The following is a 21,254-nucleotide window of genomic DNA, read 5'->3' on the forward strand; positions in this document are numbered from 1 at the left end:
GTTTTATTTCCCCCTCTTTGATAAATCTAATTCTATATTTATAATACTTAGACATGATCAGAAACATTTACTAATAATCTATTTTATTGTGAAAATGACATATTCTGAACCATAGACATTGGAACTAAGTAAATCTTTATATTAATTTCTCAGGCTCTCATGACCTTACCTAAATTAGATTGAACAAATACAGTTAAAAAAACTGTTTTGATTTTTCTAATTATTCCTATTCTGGTGTATCCCTCAGGTCAGATTTAACACAAAGTTTTATTTTTCTGAATAAACTAAGGAGAAACAAGAAGAAAACAGATTGGGTTGACCCTGAGTTCAGTATAATTGAGAATCGATTTATGTGCTACAGAAAAGAAGCCTAAAATAAAGTCTTACATATTTTCCTAAACTTTCTAAATGAATTTTTCTTTGTATCTGTCTATCCATCCATTCATCCATAATCTTTCTATCTATTGATCTATCTATTATCCATCTATCTGTCCAACCATTTAAATGTATAGGTGCACAAAGGGATGGAAGAGGGGGAAAGAATGCAAGAATTATAGGTTACCCAGGCATAGAGCAACAGAGTGGAGATGTTAAAAAATGAATTTGTACCTCTTATTTTACACAACAGAAAACCGAGATCTTAAGGAGACTAAATGCCATTTCCATAGCTAAAATCTATTTAACACTGACAGCATTTGATTAATAGTAGACTTCCTGATCTTCCTAATGGTTTGGTTTATTTTATTTTATTCATTTTGAGAGAGAGGAGAGAGAGAGAGAGAGAAGAGAGGGGAGAGAGAGAATGTTTCCATTTGCGGGTTCATTCTCCAAGTGTCCACAGTGGTCAAGGCTGGGGTAGGGCCAGGGCCAGGAGCTGAAAACTCAATCTAGGTCCCCCATGTTGTGGCGGGGACCTAATTACTTGAGCCATCACGGCTGCCTTTCAGGGCCTGTGTTAGCAGGAAGCTGGAGTCAGAAGTCAGATCCAGGAATTGAACCCAGGTACTCCAATGTGAGATGTGGAATCTTAAGCACTAGGTTAAAGCCTACTCCCCTAATTGTTTGATTTAAATCCCATCAGTTTATGACATGTATGTCTGAGTTCTATGGAATTATTCCCAAAATTATGTGGACTATCCTTGAATATTTCTTTATCTACCTAAAAATGCTCCTGAATTTCTGTATATTAAACAATTACAGTTTACTTAACTTATTTTGATGTACTTTATTTCTTATGACTTTCAGTATCAATTTTAAATTTGGATGTAGAATGTCTATAAAATATTGAACAAATTGTGCTCTTGTATTTGTCACAGTTTTGGAAGAGAGTTTCAAGATCATGAAGTTCAGTTTCTCAGTACAATCCTGTCAACATCTCAGACAAGCAAGTCCAGGGTCAGGGCAGTTCTTGGTCTTCCTCCCCTTCTCCCTTCCCTGAAATGAGTTCCTAAGTAGTGACTCAAGTCTCTCCTGGTTACCAGCCTTTCCAGGTTAGGACCTTGGAAGATGTGTTTGCCCCTCAGTTTATTTTATCCCAGTTCACCTGACTAGTACCCAGGCATCCATTAGTTCTCAACTGAAATGCTATTTCCTCATGCAGGTTCTCTTGACCACTCCACTCATTATTCTTTTCAATTTAAAGAAGCTATGTAGATCATACTAACTTCTCAACTTTCTTAGATTGTAACTTTGAGTGTTGTTTATTGCTTCCATTGTTGATCATAATTCTCTTTTATACAGAAAGAAGAGGGAAGCAAAATAGAAACTGAGTTATTTCACTTTCTCTCATGTCCACTACCATGATGTCAGATGACCATTCTGAATTTACTGGTATGCTCTGAATAATACCAAAAGGATCTTTCTCTTTTCTTCACATTTTTTTCCACGTTGCAGCCCACTCTGGGTTCTACTCTTCTTTAAACTAGGCTGACAGTTCATGTGATACCTTTTTAATTACTGCTAATTGCATGTTCCTTTGTTTATCAGTTCTACAAGGCATTTTAAAAACAGATTGTATTGGAGTTTCCATGCAGCCTCATCAGTTTTTCTAGTGGTCTCTTTATTGTTTCCTTTTGTGATTAGGTAAAGCAGTATTTTCAGAAGTTATAAAAGTTAGTTCTCCTGACATATTATTTTCAGAACTCCATCTCCTATCAAAGTCACCAGTGACTCCGTATTGTCTCACTCTTCATCTTAGCAACATCTGACACCATGGACTCTTACTCTCTGCTTGAAAAACTTCCTGGCTTGGGGTCATCATGACACTCTCTTCTAGGTTACTTCCAAGTTGACTGTCTTTTTACTGCATCCACTAAATATTGGAGAAGCCCAAAGGTTGGTCTTTGGACATCTATTTATTTCCTCTTTCTAGAATCGTTCTAGGAGATGTGCTCAAGACCGTAGGTCCCAACGCATCCATAGCCAAATGTCTATATTCAGCTGTGACTTCCTCTAAGTGCTGCTCCAGATTCATATTTGCAAAAGCCCAATTTGGAAGCATAAAAATATCTCAATGGGCTGTAAATGCATGCTTCATTTCCCTTTCAAATCTATGTCCTCCTTAGCTTTATCCATCCTAAGAACTGACTTGACCATCTTCCCAGTATCTACAGTACTAATCCTAGTGATCATTTTGGTCCTTCCTTTCCTTCATCCTACTCTTGATCCAAGTCATTAGCAAGTTCTGTCAGCTCTGCCCTCAGATATTTCCTGAATCCGTCTCTCCAGAACCACAGCTCATCCTACTCTATGCCACTATCCTCTCTGGTCTGCTGGAACAGCCTCTTAAGTGGTTTCTCTTCTACTCTGGTCTTCTGGCAACCCGTTCTCTTCTAGGAAGCTGGAATGATCTTAAAAAAAAAATTTTCTTGTCCGGTGCCGTGGCTCAATAGGCTAATCCTCCACCTGCGGCGCCAGCACACTGGGTTCTAGTCCCGGTCGGGGTGCCAGATTCTGTCCTGGTCACTCCTCTTCCTGTCCAGCTCTCTGCTGTGGCCCGGGAGTGAAGTGGAGGATGGCCCAAGTCCATGGGCCCTGCACCCGCATGGTAGACTAGGAGAAGCACCTGGCTCCTGGCTTCGGATCAGCGCAGTGCGCCGGCTACAGTGTGCCAGCCACAGCAGCCATAGCGGGGTGAACCAACGGAAAAAAGGAAGACCTTTCTCTCTCTCTCTCTCTCTCACTGTCCACTCTGCCTGTCAAAAAAAAAAAATTCTTAGCTTTTGACTGTTCTTACCACAAAGAAACAATAAGAGATGATTAATATGCTAAACATCCTCATCTGATCATTACACAATGTACAGATTGGTTTTAGGACCCTTTTAGATATAAAAAGATGCAGACGCATGCTTCAAATCATCTACATCTTACTTACATTATCGAATACAATGTAAAGAATTGTTATATTGTATTGTCCAGGGAATAGCGACAAGGAAAAAATGTCTGTATACCTTCAGTACAGACACAATCATTTCTCAAATGGTTGAAATCTGAGGTTGGACGCAATTATTCTTAGGTGTTTAAATTTAACTGAAAAGTGATCCCTGTTAAATATAAGAATGGGAATAAGAGAGGGAGGAGATTAAAATTTGGCACATGCTCAATCGGACTTGACCCAAACTGTAGAGTTAGATATGTGCCTGGGGACTCCAATTCAATCCCATCAAGGTGGCAGGTACCAATGCCATCTCACTAGTCAAAGTGATCAGTTTCAGTTCACAATTGATCACAATGATAGGATTAAGAGTCAAAGGGAGCCGGCGCCACGGCTCACTAGGCTAATCCTCCGCCTTGCGGCGCCGGCACACCGGGTTCTAGTCCCGGTCGGGGCGCTGGATTCTGTCCCAGTTGCCCCTCTTCCAGGCCAGCTCTCTGCTGTGGCCAGGGAGTGCAGTGGAGGATGGCCCAAGTGCTTGGGCCCTGCACCCCATGGGAGACCAGGATAAGTACCTGGCTCCCGCCATCGGATCAGCGGCCATTGGAGGGTGAACCAATGGCAAAAGAAGACCTTTCTCTCTGTCTCTGTCTCTGACTGTCCACTCTGCCTGTCAAAAAAAAAAAAAAAAAAAAGAGTCAAAGGTAACACATAAACAAGACTAGTGTCTGCTAATACTAACTGACAGAATTAAAAAGGAGAGAATGATCCAACATGGGAAGCAGGATATACAGCAGACCCATAGAATGTCAGATGTCCTAAACAGCACTCTGGCCTCAGAATTAGCCCTTAAGGCATTTTATCTGGCTAAAAAGCCCATGAGAGTATTTCAGGCATGGAAAGCCAAGACACTGTGGCAAAAAAAAAAAAAAAAAAAAAAAAAAACACACAAACAAACCACAACAACACAACACCAAACCTAAATTAAAGATCTCTGTGAGTGAGATCCCAGCAGAAAGAATGGGCCATCAAAGAAGGAGGTACCTTTCTCTTAAGGGAGGAGAGAACTTCCACTTTGACTATGTCCTTGTCGAAATAATATCAGAGTTGGCGAACTCAAAAGGCTTCCAGAGCCTAGGGTGATTAATGACACGATAAACAAGAGTGTCAATTGTTAAATCAACAATAGGAGTCACTGTGCACTTACTCCCCATGTAGGATCTCCGTCCTTAATGTGTTGTACTATGTGAATCAATAGTATAACTAGTACTCAAACAGTACTTTACACTTTGTGTTTCTGTGTGAGTGCAAACTGTAGAAATCTTTACTTAATATATACTAAATTGATCTTCTGTATATAAAGAGAATTGAAAATGAATTTTGATGTGAATGGAAGGGGAGAGGGAGTGGGAGATGGGAGGGTTGTGAGTGGGAAGGAAGTTATGGGGGGAAAAAGGCACTGTAATCCACAAGCTGTACTTTGGAAATTCATATTTATTAAATAAAAGTAAAAAAAAAAGAAATCTGAAGTTGGTTGCATTGACAGATCCAGAACCCACAGACACAGAATGTTGCCTGTATACATGTGTTAAACTATCACACATACACACGCAAAAAACCCCACTAGTACTGAATTATTCCATGTTAATTTAAAATAAAATCAAACTGAAAAGAAAAAGTATCACCTCCCCTGAGATTTTTCCTACTCACTGAATCACAAGCAGTTTCCTCTAGGTCACTTAATATTTTAACCTTTTAACATGTTTTCCTGCAGCCCGTGTTGTGGTTTAGCGGGTTAAGTTGCTGCCAGAGATGCTGGCATCCCATTTGGGCACTGGTTCAAGTCTCGGCTGCTCCACTCCAACCCGTCTCTCTACTATTGTGCCTGGGAAAGTAACAGAAGATGGTCCAAGTACTTGGGCCTCTGCCATCCAAACAGGAGATCTGGAAGGAGCTCCTGGCCATTTTGACCATTTGGGGAATGAATCAATGAACGGAAGATCTCTCTGTGTCTCTCCCTCTCTTTTTCTGCAACTCTGCCTTTCAAATAAATAAATAAATCTTTAACATGGTTTCCTTAAGAACACTGAAATTTGCAGAGTGCTCATTTGTTTATGTATGTGTGTGTCTACTTCCCCACACTAGAAGGGGATTCCTGTGATAGCACAGCTCTTTTATGTTATATTGGCATCTAATCCATAGTACTTAGACTATTAAAATTTGTAGCATACTCAATAACTACTCACTGAAAAATGTTCAACAGGCTATCTCTAAACCATAATGATTTCTTATTTCCTTCAGAATAAAAACCAAAAGCCTTAAAGCATCCCTGTCACTTGGCCTCATTATGGCTTCTTCTCCATTTCTTGTCCCCCTCTCCTCACTTTTAGTGTTGCAGGTGCACAGGCTTCTTTGCTGTTCCTGGAGGGTACCAAGCAAACCTCTGCTTGCTATTCCTTCATTCTGTAATGTTCTTCCTCCTTGTATTCACACAGCTCACTCCCTTTCTTGCTTTAGAACAAGACTGAGATACCATTTCAACAAGGCTTGCTAGGGGCACCTGACCACAAGTTTCTATACCCTCTGTTCCATTTCACCTACACTTTCTGCAGGCCTTCTCTACTTTCTACTCTCTCCATAGCACTTACTTCTATTGTCCCATAGCTTTAACTTGCACATCTTACCTACTCTTTCCCTCCCAAATAAAAGGCAAGCTCAATGGCAGCATGAATTTATCTATTTTGTTCATTTTTGTCCAATATAAAGCCTAGAATGGTGCTTGACACTCTTCATAAATATTTATTGAATAAATGAGCAAGCAAGTTAATATAGTATCTTATTTTTCTCCAGATACTGAGCAGTTGATTAGTTGAAAACATGGAACCTATTGAAGGCTTTTTTGGGGCCATTTGTTAAGTGGAATGTTATTACTGGTAATATAGACAAGTTCTGGTCATTTAAATAAATCTGGTGAGAAAAGGTTGGAAAACATATTTGGAGAACATGAATAACTGGCTGCCAAGGGTGTGAAACAAGTTAAGTAATGCTTTCATAATAGGAGACTTACACTAAGATTCATATTACACTTAGAGATACAGCTGTTTCTTACTATTATAGTATAAACTTAAGTCCCATAAATGCACACAAAATATGTCTTATATATATACATATATATATATATAAATGAATAAGGAATCACCACCCACTTTGGCATTCAGTGGCATCAGTCTTTAGAAAGTGACATACTCTCATGGCAAACACCTGGCTTGTACTGATCTTCACTGTCATTATTTTCCTGCATCTCAACATTACAACCAGTTGCTCAAGAGCTGAACTATTGACTAACCTGCCTTGATGAATCAACACAAGAAACTGGATTAATTGTGAGATGAGCTTTACGTGAATATTTTGTCTATGCTTCATGCTCCACTGGTTAGTGAGACCAGAAACCTAATCAAAGGTGTCTAAGGGTGAGAGTGAGCAAAGAGCAGATTTCTATTCTGAACCACCAGGGACTTCAGATATCGCCCACTTTTTCCAGAAGAAGAGTTCAATGAATAAACAGCAATTCAGAACCCAGCAGGCAGTCTGCGATTCAGCTGGATACCAAAGAGCCCACTAGATCAGTTCTCTTCTAGTAGAGTTACTCTCCCAGGTCAAACATGCCTATTTCAGAAATGCCTCCCAGAAAGGAGAGTTGTGGTTTGCTAACATTCGACAGATTCTCTTTATTCCTTCTTGGCAACCATGAGAACAGGCTCACCCAGTTTCATCTGCAATGTTTTGTTTTCCTTTTGAAAGCAATAATGATAACATTGGGAGTCCACAGTCAGTTCTTAAGAGGAAAAAACTCATTAATATCAAACTATTTGTCCCAATATCTGTCAAGACAATTTAAGATTATCCTTTTTTGGTCATCCATAAGAATCTCTTCTTGCCTTCAAGAATGGCTCATGCTGTCTGGGCAGACAATTATACTAGGAAACTATGAAAGATAAATACTGGGGGGAGGGGGTGTTTGAAGGGTATAAGTATGGCTCTCACTCTATAATTTGGACTTTATAATAGCCTAGAAAGTCAATAAACTTAAATATCTAACTTTATAAACATGCAGAAGTCCATCTTCTCCATCAGTTTTTCAAAACTTGTAACCATAAAATTAATCTAAATCTATTTATACATATCTTGAGCTGAATGCCTCAATTTAAATATTAAGAACCATAAATACTTTTCTTTTAAACAAAACTAAAGCAAAATTCACTGCTATATTATATTAAATAATATTTTTCTTGCTGGTAAACTCTGTATTATGCATTTGGGCTTCATGTAGTGATGTGCCATTTAAACAACTGGAATGCTACTCCTTTAGTTTTAGATTTGGACATAAAGGCTGGTAAACATGCATGATGGCTTTAAGCAAACACGAGTTTTTCTTAGGAACCCAGTCTGCTCGCAGCTCACCTGCTACAGTAGTTTTCAGAGGCTTAATTAGGTAGCGCTCCACTGGGTGGGAATACCTTGGAAGCTAATTTATTGTGACCATTTGAACAAGCACACACACCTTCACAGCCTAGGCATTGCAACACTTGGAATCAGATAGTAGAACAAGAAATTGGAACACGAGAATTGCTCTATGATTTCTGGTGGCTAAGGAAACGACCTGTCAGCTGCTTGCCTTGCCTCACCAAGTCACCTCTCCTGGAATGAAACTCTAAACACATCATCATCACTCTTATTCTTAGCATTATTGTGGTTGTGTTTGGAGAAGCAATGGACGCAAATTCGTATGGCTGTGCCCAGTTTTGCTTTGCTTTGCTTTGTGTCCTGGCCAGCTGTTGGGTAAGCAAACCCTAAAACAAAGAGGGCCAGCTCGAGTTTGCCAGCGGCGGCGCACACCGCCCCTGCCTCCTCCCGGGGCTTTCTGCAGGAAACCGCGCTCCACGCGCGCACGCCCGCCCGCCCACGAGCCCGGGCGCCCGAGGCACCGACCCAGGCCCGCCGGGCGCAGGCGGCGCTGGGGCCCCGGCGCGGGTGGCAGCGCATTCCAGCGGCGGCGGCGGCCGCCCTCCCCGACTCACCAGCCTGCGAAGTTTCCGCGCCGAGAGGGCTGGGGGCAAATTGCAGAGCCCCGCGACTCCTTGCGCTTTGCCTGCAGCCAAGACCCAGGATCTGCTTCACAGGGCGACAGTCATGGGGTCAGCTCCTTCTTTTTCCAACCTGTGGCGCCCGATCGGCCCAACGCCGGTCGGTCCCCAGTCCCTTCGCGTTAGGACTGCAAGTGTCAGAGCTGGTAGCACCACCCCTCGGAGTCCGCCGAGGCGACTGGGCTCTGGGAGGTTTGTGTGAGAAGAAGGCGTGTCCCCGAGTCCTAACGCGGATGTGCCCAGCTCACCTCGGGCTAATCTGGCCAGTGACTCAGCCGCTGCAATAAGACACACACTGTGGGATTTCTAACCCTAGCAGCAAGCTCGTTTTTATTCATTTGTTTCTCAATGTCTTCTTGGATATCTCTTATTCAAGGGGCCCCCGCCATGCTCTCCTTTGCTCGGAGTGGGTGTCTCGTCTATGCAGACAGCAAGAAGCTAAATTGCAAGTGGAGGGTAGAGAAGGGCCTCCAGGAAATAAAAGGGGAGCTGGTAAGAAACTGGTGTTTTGAAAGTTAGGATGTGTTCACAAGAGCCCATTAATCACTATGCATCATCTTTAGCCTTGCTTCCTGAATTCACTTCAGAGATCAACAGGTTACCATTCAACAAAATAATGAGCACACACAAACACGGCCAAGGTGCCTGGTGGGTGGCAGCCCTGTTCTGTTTTGCCCACAAATCAAAGACCTTGGCTGCCCCTCTTGGGATCACATTGTGGGCATATTCCACCATCTCTAATTTATAGATGGATGGGAAATGTAAGAAAACAAGCTTGGATATAGAGCAGTTTAATAGCCATGGGAAGAAAACTTAGAAGTTCCAAACCTATTGCTTGCATTTGCCTTGAAAAAGAATGAGATGACTGACTAAATGTCAGTGGTTTACCTCAGTTCGGACCTGATGCCCTAGCAGTGTAGCACGGGGGGTGGTGAGCTTACCAGCTAGGCAGCATCTCCCAGGGCATTTCTTGTGGAAGAGGCAAGGGAACACCCCAAACCAAGCCTCAATCATACACTCAAACAGCAGCAAAGCGAGAAAGAGGAGTCTTCGAGAAAAGATTGGCTCCTACAGAAATCTGTCTATTCTGTTGGACAATTATGGAGAAGTCTTGTTTTATGTACCTCCACTGTTCCTATCTTGAAAGTAGGCATCATACCAATGCCTTCCTGGGGTTTCTGTGAGTAATGAGTTCATATCAGTAAAGAAGCACGCCTTTAAGTTCTACAGACTTATGGGCCGTCCCTAGTATTTTGGTGCCTCTCAATCTACTCCAGTCTGACAAAGTGCAGTCTAAATCGTAAAACTTGTTTTAGCTCTACTAGGTGAAAGTACAGAAGATTCAGGCTGTAGGTTTTCAAAATGTATATACTGGGAATCCATATTGATGACAGCTTGCAACCATCAGCCATATCTATGTGTATTACAAGTGTGTGTCCATGGGCCTTGGGAGGGATAGAAGAGAGCATAACTACCTTTTGACTTTATTCCACTGTTAACACACTGATTTAAAATAATTCTTTGTGCTATGCAACAATAATTATATTCCTGACCTAGTTAATGTATCTACTACTCAATTTAATCCAAAAATCTATTGTTTCTGTGTCAGTAGTGTTTATAAAGCCCTTTCTCATAGATCATCGCATGTGACTTTCACAGTATTGCTTTGAAATAGGCAAGGAGTCTATTTTTAGTCTCCATTTAAAAAATGAGGAAACCTAGGTTGAAAATATCCCGATAACTCACCTGCTTTCATGAAGGCCAGGAAAGGTAAAACTTACTGATCCTGACGCTGTGCTCTTGGCAGTCACTGTATTGTGCTGCCTCCCTACTATTTCTGGAAAAATTCCTGCTATGAGAAAAGTCCAACACACACACACACACACACACACACACACACATTTATCATTTACTTTCCTTGTCCCTCTTCCCCAGGTAGGTGTGTCACCTATCTTCTAGGTTCTGCTTATGCAGAGACAGGTCTCATGGAGGCCTTACCACACACAGTCCTGTCTTTCAGGTTGCGAGGCTCAGAGCCAGGAATGCTGTGACACTACACAGGAGTGGTGGAACATGTCCCTCCCTGTGGGAAGAGGGGTTCCCGGGAAGGGAACAAGGTGGGAGCCTATGAGAAGATATGGCTTGGCTGCTTCGCAAAGGCTACCTTAACCCAGTGAGAGAACACAAAAAGCATCCTGGAGAACCAGGGAAAACAAGGTGACAATATTATGTGTCATAATAATAGTGACGGCTTCCTGTGTATGGAGTTTATGTGCACTAATTAAATAGATGTGATTTCCAATTCAATCAACATAGCATTGAGGTAATAAACAGATATATAAATGGACACGTAGGACTTCCGGTTAAAAATAACACATGGACGATAAGTGTTCTTTTCCTTTCCCCGAAATCTTGTAGGACAACAATAAAGGAATTTTAAAATATTAAATAAGCCATAAAGACAATTAAAAGGAGAGGAGACATCAATAGATGATGTTCGGAAGAGCATGCATCAGATGGAGGTTTGCTCGGCTCCTAATCTGCAAGAGCAGACTTTACACACTGTGTGACTTGCAGGAAGGGTTATGAACAAGAAGAAACTAATTCCCCCTTCAAAACCTGAGCAGAAATACCAGCATAGAAGGAGGCCAGGTGGTGGGGTAAACATAGGGGTTTGGTTAGATGTCTGTGTACAGAAAACTCCATTCCCACTGCCATTCAATCAACCAACCATAAGCTCCTCCATCTGCTAAATCTAGATTCCAGGAGATGAGAGGTTTATTTTCCGGAGAAAATAAACTAGAGTAATTTGTGGTTCAACAAGATGAACAGAACACATGCCTTTTTACTCCATTCGTAGAGAAAATAAAGGAAACATATCATATACAAAGACAAGAAAAAAAAGCTCTTGAAATTGAAAGTATATTGTTGACAGTATGGAATATTAAGTTGAAAAAATCTTCAGGAAAATATAATTAAAAGTTACATAAATAAAAAATAGTGGAGAAAAATTTTTCCTGATGCTTGAAAATACCAGAAAGTTACAGAAAAGAGTTATTTTTGTGTTGAAAGAGATGGAAAAATTAAATAAAAGAAACAATGTAAACATTATCCAGAAATAAATACCATGAAATTTAAAGATCAAAACCCCCCTAAAATTCCAGGAGTATAAAATTTTAAATGAGTTAATGCATTAATGAAACATACCAACCTACATCATTCTTCAATAACAGAAACACAAGAACCAGGAGAGGAAGCCAACCATCTTCTAGAAACAGATCAGATGGAGGAGGAGAATAGTAAGAGATTTCTTAAGCGCAATCACGAATCCAGAAGTGTCTATGAATGCCTTCCCATTTCTCAAATGAAATTATTTTGAATTTAGAATTGTATATCCAATCAAATTGTCAGCCTAATGTATTCAAAGACACGTTCAGACATGCAAGGACTCAAAAAGATACACTTTCCGTGTGCCATTTTTAAGAATAGGTCCTCCAAATGAGATGATAAATCAATCAACAGGAAGAGCTGAAAACCCAGACAACTCAGGTGCAACACAGGAGACAGTAAAGGAATTCTCCAGAGCAGTGACTGTGGGGCAGGACCAAAGAGAAGCAGAGGAATGGCTGGCAATAGGAAGTTCTCCAAGAGAAAAAAAAAAAAAAAAAAAAAAAAGCAGGGGGCGGGGTGGGAATGACAGGTTATTTGAAATAAGGGTGTATTTAAAAACTGATAAGTGCTTGTACAGTGCAGACTGCCAGTGCTTTTCATGAGCTCCCTACTAGTGTTCATTTCTGAGCCCCATGCAGGTGCACAGGCATGTAACTGAGTTCCAACTGGTGGAACATGCCCGTAAAATGACTTGTGCCAGCCTCCATGCTGTCTAAATTCTCATTTGTTTGGTAAACACACACACACACACACACACACACACATACACACACACAAGAAAGAGAGACAGAGAGAGAGAAAGACAGAGACAGAGAGCGAGCGAGTTAAACAGAGCTCCTTTCTGCTGGTTCACTCCCCAGATGCCAGCATGATGGAGCTGGGCAGGAAGGGGAGCCCATGTGGGTGGCAGGGACCGAACTTCTTGAGCCATCACTGCTGCCACCAAGGGTGCACTTTATTAAGAATGCTGAAATCAGAAGCAGAGCAGAGGTTTGAACCCAGACATTCTGATATGAAATGTGGGCATCTTACTTACCAGGCCAAACACCAGCCCCAACCTGTGTTCTTTCTATTGGTGCTTATTAATATCTAGATGCAAAAACTGCATGAAGAGCTGTGAGGATTTAGGGGCGCTGAGGTTGATTCTGTGACATAGAAACCCCAGCTGCCACACTGGACTGTGACATGAGCAAGAAATGAACTTGCACGGAGTCACGGAGGTTGTAGGGTTTCTTGTTAGAGCAGTTGAGCTATTTTGACTGTTCGGGTTTGAACGATCATTTGGAGGCAATTGTGAATAATTTACAGGAGGTACAACATGTGCTAAACAAATTTTAAAAGGAATTCCCAGAAAACAAAAAGTTGTGAGAGAAATAAAGCATGCCACTTTGTTCAGATGTGGCTATAATCACAATAATGAGAACACTGACAGTTGAAATAACTCTCAAGTGCAGTAAAACTGGACATGGAAGGTGCAGAGAAACAGAGACTGGCCCTGTAGATGTGTGTAGAAGATAGATAAATCCTCAACAATTATAGCATAATGTCCATAAATAATGTGCAAAATTGATAGAGAAATAGCATGATAAGTAAAACATTTAGAAATGTGCAAGAACAGTAAGAAATGATGAATCAAATGTTTGAGATCTGTGGCTGCTTTAACATTATTTTTTTTCAAAATATGAGCTGTATTACCTTCATAAAAATAGATTTCATGTTAAAAATAGCTTTAAATATACATAGGAAACCAAGGGTGCTCGCTTAGTAGAGAAAGCCTCATATTATATCAAAGCATTTGTATATATTAATATAGCAATCTATAAATAATGGAGAAAATGAAGTTGGGATGCAGAATGAAGATAGATTTGAGTGGTTAGCACAATGATTCATTCATTCAGCAAAGATTTATTAAGCATCTTCTGCCTGGTACTCTGCAAGTCATGGGGATCCAGTCTAAAGCACAAGGGAAAAATAGATATGCTGTGAGAGACAGGAGCATGTCTAAGCTTTAAACAACAAATGCATTGGGAATTTCCCTCTTGTTCTTGATGGCATAAGCCACTGACATTTCATTCATGATACTGTCTTTCGTCCTTCAAAATGCTTTCCAAAATGTCTCTTTCCCTGAGCTCCCAAACTGATGAGATCAGAGGTTTCCTAATTGACCCATTTCCTGTGACTGCCGAGAAGGCTTCGCCTGGTAGTCAAGCCAAGGAGTATGCCTTCACCTCCTGCTGATTTTCAGTTTATGTGCAGTCTTTCTAATCACAAATAAAATCAACCCCTCCCCATCTGAAGAAACCAGGAAGCATGACTAACAAGGCATGAGACTGGACTGCCAGGTCACGCTAGCTTTCCTACTTTTGAAGATGTCACTTCAACAAGTGTATCTGCTGGGAGACATGCTTCTAGAAAATTGCTTTAAATGTGTTCCACATGAAGGCCCACTTCAGTCATCTGTATATTAAACTGGAAATATGCCCACGTTTTATCTAGAATATTTACTCAATGGTGAGGTCTTAACCTTCGCACTTTTCTAACCTCATTTTGCCTCAGTTTCTTGGAATGTGACTTTAAGGTATACTTCTACCTTGTGAAGAGATTATCGCAATTTAGTCTCATTGTTTCTTCCTGTGTTAACGAACATGCTATGGAAGAGGTCTAAATGGTTTCAAGAGTATGTTCACACATAGCCCTCACGCAAGCCCAGACTTGCCAAGAAGCATGGTAGGGTGGCTATGCCATGATTTGTCTGTGACTGATAGTTGACCTTTATAAAGACAAAATGCTATAATGATGGAATAATCATAACATGTCTAACCAGTGTCTCAAATTGTTTAGAAAAAGAAAATCATCATATTAATGAAAATTAAGCATATAGGAAAGAACATCATGTATTTTCTAGCAGACGCTATGCCAATACGTAGACACACACATACACACAGTCTCAATATATATAACTGTATGAGAAACGTAAGTATAAAACAAGCACATACTAAAACATATGAATACATTGGCTTTGTTGCTAATTTCACAGTGAACTACAAAATGAAGTATAATGGTAGACCTATGTGTGAGTGTAAACGAATATATGATGATTCCCTCATTTTCCCAAAGGTTATTACTGAACATCAGTGTTTTTGTTATTTGAGCTATTTAATTACAAACACTTTAAATTGTGATGGCATATACTCAGAAACGATCTTTCCTAAATCCTATTGTCTGCCTTTTAATGAATTATAGGATGATCTTTCCAGGCATGGAAACTGGGACTGATTGACACAATATCAGGCTCATGTCTTCTCTCTTCCCCCAAAATATACTTTAATCAGATGAAAATACTTTCTTGAATTTTCCCTTCAAAGAAATCTATGTAGACTCCAACATAAGGTAATCATCTCTTTTTAAAAATATAATAAAAAAAATGATCTTGACATATTTGGTCAGATCTGAAGATACTTCAAATGTTCACAGAAAAATAGAATTAAAAGATTATTTTATTTTGGTGCATAAAATTGGGAATTCACAGGTATGAGGAGTCTTCAAAAAGTTCATGGAAAATGCATATTATGAAAAAATTCTGCATGACTTTCAAACTTGCATTTCCACAAACTTTCTGAGATACTCTTATATGAGGTTAGAATATAAAAATAACAAGTAGTAGACAAAAGTTTGATCATAGTCAAGATTCACATGCCTTATGGTTACTTTTTAAAACTGTTTTTCCAAGAAATAGTAAGAGTTTGTTAATAATTAGCCTTATAGTATAATTTTGTGCAACATTTACTAGTCTTTATGTCAGTATGGTAAAAGTATAGACCTATAATGAATTTGCACAATATTTACAAAAAATACAGTTAAATGTACTATTTTCAAAATTGCATGAAAAATCTAAATACTATTATGAAACAAAGCTTCCTAAAGTCTCCACTGCTGCTGTCAGGATCTGTTAGGCTGTTGTCATACTAATAGTTAATCTCCAATGTGATCATTTGACTGCTGGTATTCCACCACACCAGCACCAACTTCTACAAGCCCTTCTCCCAGGACACACCAGATTGACAGAGCCATATTTTGTAAATTGTGGCAGCGGGGCTGTCTGCACATTCAAGTCCACCTTATTACAGACAGCGTGCCATTCTGCAAGTCTTGCAAGTCTGCAAGTCAACAAGCAGCTTAAATAGGACCTCTGCCTGCTGCATGGCAGACTAAGGACTCACTTCAGACCCCCCTCCTGCTATCCATGTAGGCTGGACCCTTACTTCGTTCTACCACGCTCTTAATTTCTAACAGAAAGTCTTGAGTGCCTTTGTTTTTTTTGTTTTTTTTTTTTTTTATTTTTTATTTTTTTTTTTTTTGACAGGCAGAGTGGACAGTGAGAGAGAGAGACAGAGAGAAAGGTCTTCCTTTGCCGTTGGTTCACCCTCCAATGGCCGCCGCGGCCGGCGCGCTGCGGCCGGCGCACCGCGCTGATCCGATGGCAGGAGCCAGGAGCCAGGTGCTTTTCCTGGTCTCCCATGGGGTGCAGGGCCCAAGCACCTGGGCCATCCTCCACTGCACTCCCTGGCCACAGCAGAGGGCTGGCCTGGAAGAGGGGCAACCGGGACAGAATCCGGCGCCCCGACCGGGACTAGAACCCGGTGTGCGGGCGCCGCTAGGCGGAGGATTAGCCTATTGAGCCGCGGCGCCGGCCTTGAGTGCCTTTGTTAACTGGTTATCACTCCTTTCGTCAGACCCAAAAATCCCAAACCTAACATTTGGTGCTGAAACCCAGAAGGTGATGTTTGAAGCAACTGGAGCATGGTTAATCTCTGCCTCTCCATAACTCTTTCAACACACCACACCAGTCACATTTCTGGGAGTCCAGGTGAGTCCTTTTGAGTTTTCCCTGGAGGACCTGGTATTTTCTCCTGTCATCTCATCTCTAAAATCCTACTGCCTAGTCAAGGTCCCTCCTCCAGCCAGGGGAACTGTGCCTTTCTGGCCCAACCTCTCTCTCTCTGTCCATGGATGTCTGGTTTCCTCATGTTTGAGTGGACTGAGAGATCTGGGGATACCTGACACTCTCTCTACCCCACTTTTTGCAGTGGAATGTGGTCTGAGGTTCCCTATGTATGGGCTTCTCCTTTCTCTGTAATTACCCTTCACCCTATCCATCTTGCACCACCAACTCAGAGAAAAGATTAAACCTCCAACCCCTGAACCGCTTAGGGAAAAGAACAAACCTCTAGCCCCTAAGCATCTACAGTTTGAGCCTGACTTTGGTCTTGCTGATCATAGCCTCAACCCTGTCCTCTTCCTTATGGCCCCCTACCTCTGCATCTTCTGTAAAGTCTTTCTCATCTTCATCTCAGCCTCCTTCTTCTCCCTGCTCCCTCCCCTTCTCTCCCCCTACTACCCACCTGTGCTCCCAAAAATTGCCCTTGGAAGAATCCTTCTCTCCTTCTGAATCCCCTTCTCTCTACTGCTCTCTTTCCCTCCCACCCAGTCACACTCAGAATAGCAGCTTCCAGCTGCCCATCCCCCAGCACCCATCTCTATCTTGCTCCTGCATCAGGTGGCTAAGATGGAGGGTATCAATGTCCATGACCCATTCTCTTTCTGATCTGGCTCAAATTGAAAACTGCTAACACTTCTACACCATGGGTTCCCTCCAATACACCAAGGCAATCCTGTACCTCACTCACTCCTATGACCTCACCCATCAGATGTTTATGTTATTATTTCTTCTTGTACTACACCCAAAAGAAACAAACCCACATCTGGGCTGCGGCCACCTTCAATCCTTTCCTAAGATGCCCGCCTGTAGTTTCAGGTGTATCCTGTCCATTACACTATGTAACCTTGCTTATCCCAGTCTAAATGACATCTCTCTCTCTCTCTCTCTCTCTCTCTCGTAACATATTTGGCAGAGCCATCCAGGAAAAAGAAATGAGACCAGTGATAAGTCCTGGGCAACCTCATACTGAGAAATGCTCCACACCTAGCCTACTTCTATCCTTTCTCCTGTCTTCTCTAGTGGCAGCCAAAATCCCTTTGCCAATATTTCATGGAGACTGAGGCTTGTCCACTTCTTCCTTTGAACTAGTCACCCTGGCCTTTCCCTAATCTATCTGCCTTTCTTGAGTGTCTTTTTGCCACACTCACCCACTGTCAGGAATATCTCACAAGAGCTGTACACACTCAATCACTCTCTCTCCTTCCCATTCATCATCCCCTTCTCACTCAGTCTCAAATGCGAGCAGGGGTGAGACAGGGAGGGAAAGTCATCTATATTCCACAGAGGAGGCCTAGTGCCTGGTCTCAATTTGTCTCTATAGGATCTGTACCTTTTTCCTACTAAAGGATGCCACCTGCTTCTTTCCCCCTACCTCCTTTGTCACTATTTGAAAAAATAAAAAAAAAAAACTGGCCAAAAATGATCTTAAGATGGTTTGTCTTAGACTGCTATTTTTACCACTGCATAGACCCCCTACAAATCCATGTTTTCAACTCCCTCTTAAGCTTTTTCTATACTAACAAGGGCAAATCTCCCAGCCTCTTTGACCCAGAGGGTTTGTATTTTCTTGCTCGCTGAACTATAAATGTTTCTCTGTCAACCTACTTAAGATCTTTGTGTTCTGTGGTTAGGGCCAGTATATTCTTTGTTAAAATCAGCCCTCAGCCCAGAGCATAGAAGCTGTTACAGTGTACAACCTACAGGAGACTGCAAAACCAAATGCCCCCATCAAACAATGAATCTCCTTTGCAATGCAAGACCTAAATCAGATAAAGGGAGAGATGGAACGTCCATGACAACCCTGTTAAATGCATAGATGATGGTATAATATGAATGGCATGTTCTATTGTAACTAAAAGAATATAGCTTTCCTCATGGGCACTGTCTTAACTTACAAAAAAGGACGATGAAACTGCCAGAGGGTTGAAGGACTCTTGGATTAGAATCACAAAACCTTTTGGCCCTGAGCTAAAGAAACCTTTCATTCAGCTGGGGCACCAGGGCACCTATATTAAGGGGATAGCCTAGGGTGATTCTTGGAATTGCAGATATGACTGTAAATTTCTGTACTCTCCTACTGCTAGCCTCCTCTCCTGAGACCCCAAACATTTTACTACTTTCAGATATTCTTTTTTTTTTTTTTTTTTTTTGACAGGCAGAGTGGACAGTGAGAGAGAGAGACAGAGAGAAAGGTCTTCCTTTGCCGTTGGTTCACCCTCCAATGGCTGCCGCGGTCGGTGCACTGCGGCCAGCACACCGCGCTGATCCGATGGCAGGATCCAGGTGCTTCTCCTGGTCTCCCATGGGGTGCGGGGCCCAAGTACTTGGGCCATCCTCCACTGCACTCCCTGGCCACAGCAGAGAGCTGGCCTAGAAGAGGGGCAACCGAGACAGAATCTGGCACCCCAATCAGGACTAGAACCCGGTGTGCTGGCGCCGCAAGGTGGAGGATTAGCCTAGTGAGCTGCAGCGCCGGCCTTTCAGATATTCTTTCCAACCAGGTAGACCCCTGCATCTGGGACACTCAATATCTTTTGGTTGCCTTTACCATACCCTATACAAATATCCCTTAAAGGCTTCTTATTCCATAACAAACCTCAATAATTCATCAAACTACACATCTTACAAGGGCTTCAACCTATAATTACTAGACCGTTATCAGCATGACTACTTAAGCCAACTAACTTCCCTTATAACACCCTGTTTCCTACACCAGATAAGGGCTTTCAAACTCACATATGAGCACACCTTCATCTTAGGTGACTTTCCTTATTCATCTTCTCTTGGGGAGTACATTCCAGCATCAGCTCTGACACACCAACTCCTATACTGCTTCATGGATTCTTCTCTCCCTAAACCCTCCCCCAACACTCTCCATTACAAGTTAGTCCGGAAGATTGGGTTTATTTAATAGCCGTCACCCCAAAGTCACTGCAACTCAACCTTCTTGGAGTGGGCCTTGTTTGGTCCTTTTAACCATCCACACAGCTGCCAATTGTAAGGATTTCCCTCCTGGATTCACTTTTCCAAGTTAAAACTCACCCTGACCCAGGAAGATAACAACCAGGGCAAGGCCCTGAGCAGGTGGCGATCACAAGCTCCAACGATTCCAGTGGACTCTAGAGAGGAAGACACAACTGCTCAAAAAAGCATGCGACCCACCCATCCCTCATCCTGGGCAGTTTCATGATCTTGTCCCAGCCCTCCTCAAAAGCTGCCATTTCCCTCTCGAACCATAACAAGAAATCTTCGCTTTCCTTTGGGACTCTGTTTTAGGGTGATTTTCGTGATTATACTTCTGAGTACCTTTCTGTCTCAATGAGTTGTTCCACCAATTTTTAACCTTCATACCCAAAGAAGATTCTCATGCAGCTTCTCCTGACCTCTGCCCTATCACCCTCCTGTCCAGTCTCCTTACAGAACTTTTCTTGCCACACACCTCTTCGTCTCAACACTCAGTTTCACCTTCTCACTTTTAAGTAATCTCCCAACGGACTGCTGGCTATGCCTCTGCCTATCATCCCCCACCTATATTATGGTCTCTGCCTCACGGCCTACTTGGGTCAACACCATAGCACACTTCTTTGCTGAAGTGGAAAAAGAGAAGCATTTTCTGATGTAGCAGAAACTCTCCTCCAAAATTATCCCACAGGCAAGGTGGAATGGACCTTTAGGCTTCTTGAGGATGATATCTCAAGCATCTCTGACTCTCTAAATTTATATTGAAGTGTCGATCCTTGGCCCAGTTACCATCATACACCATTCCTAGCCAAGTTTCCTTTTTCCAGCACAAGGACTCCCTTCCAGGGCAGTGCCACTCTGTTGGATATTTCTTTTGAGCTTTATGAAGTCATGATCAAGATTATTGTCCCCTCTGAACACAGAGTAAATTACTGTATCTCCCCCAAGGCTACTGGCAAATTCATAAAACCAATTGTGTTCTCAGTCTGAGTCCTCCAAACCTAACTTCCAGTTCTGTGCATGCCATCACTCTGGGTTTTTTCCTTAGTAACCCATCTCAGGAACTCAGATGACATAGTGTCTTCTTCCAAACATGTATAAAAATTCTGCTAATCAGGCCAGCGCTGCGGCTCACTAGGCTAATCCTCCACCTGCGGCGCTTCTAGTCTAGGTCAGGGCGCCGGATTCTGTCCCGGTTGCTCCTCTTCCAGTCCAGCTCTCTGCTGTCGCCCGGGAGGGCAGTGGAGGATGGCCCAGGTGCTTGGGCCCTGCACCTGCATGGGAGACCAGGAGAAGCACCTTGCTCTTGGCTTCAGATCAGCGTGGTGCACTGGCCGCAGTGGCCATTGCAGAGTGAACCAATGGAAAAAGGAAGACCTTTCTCTCTGTCTCTCTCTCTCACTGTCCACTCTGCCTGTCAAAAAAAAAATCTGCTAATTAGCTCCTCATAAAATACCTACAAACATTTTATTATTTATGAAAATAAATCACTACACAACCCACTACAACCTTTCACTGCAACTCTCAACTTCTGGGAGAACAAACCAGGAACAGCATGAGACACTTATGTATTTCAAAAATTGTTTTCCACTCAGTTGACAATTTG

General features: G+C 42.1%; 1 protein-coding gene across 3 annotated transcripts in view; it reads right to left on the minus strand.

Annotated features, from left to right (window-relative positions):
* RAB27B (RAB27B, member RAS oncogene family) overlaps nucleotides 1-21,254 on the minus strand; it is a 190,168-nt gene that overhangs the window by 62,938 nt on the left and 105,976 nt on the right. Inside the window, exon 1 of one of the 3 annotated variants that reach the window (XM_008261332.5) lies at nucleotides 8,452-8,773. The exons of the other annotated variants lie outside the window; for them this stretch is intronic. The gene's annotated coding sequence lies outside the window, so the exon portion shown is untranslated. Of the gene's footprint in view, nucleotides 1-8,451; nucleotides 8,774-21,254 lie in introns of those variants that run through there. 3 annotated transcript variants of the gene reach the window in all.

This window comes from Oryctolagus cuniculus, chromosome 10, assembly GCF_051225735.1.
Source record: "Oryctolagus cuniculus isolate XC-2025 breed Fujian yellow rabbit chromosome 10, ASM5122573v1, whole genome shotgun sequence".
Taxonomy (NCBI): domain Eukaryota; kingdom Metazoa; phylum Chordata; class Mammalia; order Lagomorpha; family Leporidae; genus Oryctolagus; species Oryctolagus cuniculus.